This window comes from Falco naumanni, chromosome 9 (assembly GCF_017639655.2).
Source record: "Falco naumanni isolate bFalNau1 chromosome 9, bFalNau1.pat, whole genome shotgun sequence".
Lineage (NCBI taxonomy): Eukaryota > Metazoa > Chordata > Aves > Falconiformes > Falconidae > Falco > Falco naumanni.
The window spans coordinates 6,734,280-6,738,311 of record NC_054062.1 but is presented as its reverse complement, the minus strand read 5'-3'; positions in this window follow the sequence as shown (position 1 = coordinate 6,738,311).

Here is a 4,032-nt window from a genome sequence, read left to right as displayed (position 1 = left end):
GGCACTACAGCCTTCCATCACATGTCTGCGAGCTGAGAGACCTGCCCCTCAGCATTCTCCTGGGCTACACCACTTCTGCAATCCAGAAAAAATGCTGGTGCCGTTCAAAGGCATGGCTGCACCTTCCCCCTGCCCTCCAGCCTGTGCCAGCACCAGCCTCTGCACCGACCATCCTGTGAGCCAGACCTGAAGACCAATCCCTCCGAAAATTAATTCAAAAGGAGGTAAGGGAAACTATTTACCAGCTGTCTCAGCTGCCTGGTTCTGCTCTTTACTCAAGAGCAAAAAGTCCAGGCCTGGGACGGAGCATGACAAGCACCTGATCGGGGAGGCGGTGCCCCCCTTCTAGCTCTGACCTGGGGCATACACAAGACCAATTGGTCAAGTAACCTCAGCCTCGCTGCAATTACAGGGCCAGCTTCCCATCTCCGCGTACACAGGCCAACATCCAGTTCTCCTCTTTTTGAATCCTTGACCATCTCCTGTATTTTTCTCCACTTGCTCCACACGCTGAAGTATAGGGACTTCTTGCAAAATAAACCTGCATTATTTTTTGTTCCAAGGGATGCTCCCAGGCCACCAGCTGAAAGCAGAGGTAAGGTCATAGTGCTCAAACACACCATATTCTCACCCTCAGCAAGACTGCTCCAAGACTGTTCCGTGCTGTTGCTGCAAGCAGCCAGAGGAGCAAGGGGAAGGGAAGCCAGGCAGCTCTGCCAGGAACCACTGCAGCAGGCAGAGTGAGGGAGGCTGCGCTCTCATTTGGCTGCGGTTCAGGAGTTACACAGGTGAACACCGACAGCCCTCGGCCTCAGCCATGGCTCATCAGGGAGCTGAGCGCTCACCCACGGCGCCAAACCCCACCGCTGCCCCGACACCTCTACTGCTGCCCCACAGAGCCCCCCCGAGCTGAGCAGCGATGAAGGCCTGCTGGGGATGCCTTTGAGCATCAAATAGGCATTATAATTGACTATATGCTTAACCCCTCTATTTTCAATACATTTGAACATCCCATTTCCATCCTGCCAGCTCAGACCAAGGGACCTTTACACCAGCCATCCTTCAGCAGACAGACAACTGAAATCAATCCACAGAAAGGCAGCGCAGTGCCACAGGTTATTAAAGCAAGACGTGCTGCTCAGTGCAAACAGGACAAGCATCTGATCTCTCCACTTTCACAGAACAGGAACTTCGAAACAGTTAACCTAGGGTAGACAGAAGGATTTGCATGATTTTAAATGAATCTACAAAATTCAAATGCAGCCTCCAAAATACAGGATCACACTGTTTGGGTACAGAGGTCACTCCAAGCACCCTCTGCTCTTTTATCCCACTGAGGCCAAGGATCTGACCAAGGGAGACTGGAAGGAGCTTGTGGAGCTGGAGCTGCCCAGGTTGTCAGTCTGAAAGTACCACCAGAGAAGGACTTGTCTTTCTCAGTTCAGTATCTTTGGAAGAGTTTAATATTATTGACAGGGGAGGGACAAAAGCAGACTATTTCTTTCTTTTTTCAGATCTTGGAAAGCCTTTGGCTCTTTGCCCAATCCACCAGCAAGTATTTTCATTTCTGAAGACACATTTCTGAAGATACTAAGAGCCTTTTTAAAACCATTATTTTATTAGGATCGGTTTACACAAGTGTCTTTGGTGAAAAACCTTTTCCTCGCCCCAGGACAAATGTTGTTGCCCATGTCACCTCATAGATTTCCCCAATATCTTCATAAAGCTTGGCAATGAGTACAAATCCTTTCTTCTTCCCTTAAAGCCCTGGATTACACACCTCACAGCCATTACTTGTAGCCTAACTCTGCAAAGCTCTTTGGGACAGAATTTATCTAAGCAGTAGTCTAAAAATAAGATCTTAATCCTGCTGCGTGCAGCACAGCCTTCACCCTGAGCCCAAACGGGACCCACTCCAAGGACCAGTTCCAGCCTCTTCTCTCTACTGCAAAAGCAAACAATTTCCTGCTAATGTGTTTAGTTTTCTTCATACCAGTTCACATTTTAAACTAACAGGTCTGAAGACTATCCACTGGTTTACGAAGCAGAAGACTCCTATATCACAGCCTTTATCTCTCCGGGGAGGTGAGAAGAAAGTTGCTTGAGCCTCATCCTTTGCAGAAATAAACCTGCTCAGGAGCATCAAGTGAAAACAGTTTTAAAAACAACAGTCCCCCAGAAATGAGGGATTTCAAAGTCTTCATTACAATGACTCTTACTGAAAGCACAAATGTGGGAGTGCAGGAAATTAATTAAAAAATAATGTACTTTAAGTCCTGCTCAGAACTCCTCTAGTATTTTCATTCTATTAAGTTCATAAAGTAAGCATAACACTGTTTAAGTCCTAATGCATTAAAAAACAATTTTTTAATCAGGTGACCAGTCTATCAGGAATAAAACTTATGCACATTTCAGACAGTAAGTCGGTAAGATCTCTACCTCCTGTAGCCCTAAAGCAGCCCTGGCCAGACTCACTCACTCAACACTGAAGACTGGTGGTGGTCTTCCATCACGCCAAGGCAGGCTAGATCTGACTCCTACCTGGTTTTACCTTGTGGCCACCTGAACCAAAGCAATCGCCCACGCTGCGGTTGCCACTGTGTGGTTGCAGATGGTAATAGCAGGACACGAAAATGCTTCTGCAGCTTCCCACCCATGAACACATCCCATAAATCTTTCTCCTGTAACAGCTCCTTTGGTCTTCACTAAGCTAAACCCCTTCCTTTATAAACTTCTACGACGTTCACAGTCATCCTGTAGGGTGTCTGACACATTTTGAATAAGCTGAACCTATGGAGTAAAACCAGGCCTTTTATTTTTTTTCGCATCTTTATAAAGCACTTGGCATAACAAGATCACACTGAATCACAGGTACTGCTGAATTTACTTACAGCCACAGTAGCAGGTGCAGCCTGTCCTGTTTACAATGTGAATCTCTCCCTTTCCCTTTTCTTTCAGGGCTGCATACCCTTTGGGGTACCTGCTGGGGCCTCCCTCAGGAACTAAAAACCTAGAGGAATCACCCAATAACTGATTTCACGCTGCTTGTGACTGGCTCTCAGAGCAGCACAAGCTCCCTCTCTCACCAGTATGCCCAGCCACAGGGCCACCAGTGCATCACCACCATGGGGGGCCACTCTGCTATGGTCACACAGCTGCACCCTCCAGACCTCCTCTCTTCTGCTGCTCCCTCATCCACCGTTCCTCACTGGGGAGGGGATCACAAGCCAACAAACCTGATCCTCACCCTGATTTCCTCCTGTGCTGTACTCCCTCTTCCCTCACGCTTACCGGGTACTGAGCTGAGCGGCTTTCACTCCTCCCCAGCTCTTCCCCCCCACCACGGAGGGGCCCAGAGGTACCACTACTTGGTCCTTGCAAAGGCCAGCACGATTCTGCCCCAGGAGGCAAACGCTGCAGAGGTTTGAAGAGCAGAAGCCACCAGCGAGGCCAGGGTGGGGACACCCTGTCCCCTACCCTGCAGCTCCCCTCAGACCTGGGGGGCCGCCACAGTGGCCTAGTGCCAGCGCTGACCCTCCTCACCCTCAGCCACACGCGGAGGTCCCAGCACCAAGCCCTGAGCCGCGACGAGCAGTTAGCGCACACAGCACCCCTGCTGCCCGCGGCGGCCAGCAGCGTGACCGGGGGGCTGCGAGGCACCACACGGCCCCTCAGAGAGGGCACAGAGACCCCCGCCGGCCACCCCACCGCGCCTATCGCCACAGGCCCCTCGCTCCTATCGCTACAGGCCTACAGCCACAGGCCCCTCACCACCCTGCCCCACCGCTGCGTTCCCGGACTGGCGCTGAGGCTCCTACCCCGACCCCTGCCGCCCTCCACGGGGCCCAGGGGGGGGCGTCCGGCCCAGCCCGGCCCCGCCAGGAGCACCCCCAGGCCGCGGGGGGAAGCAACCCCAGGCAATGCCCCGTCGGCAACATGGCGGCGCCTGGCGAGGCGGTCCGCTCGCGCAGTCACGTGAGGCGGCGGCAGGTCGTCACGTGATGCCGAAAGCCGGGGGGTCATGTGACCAGC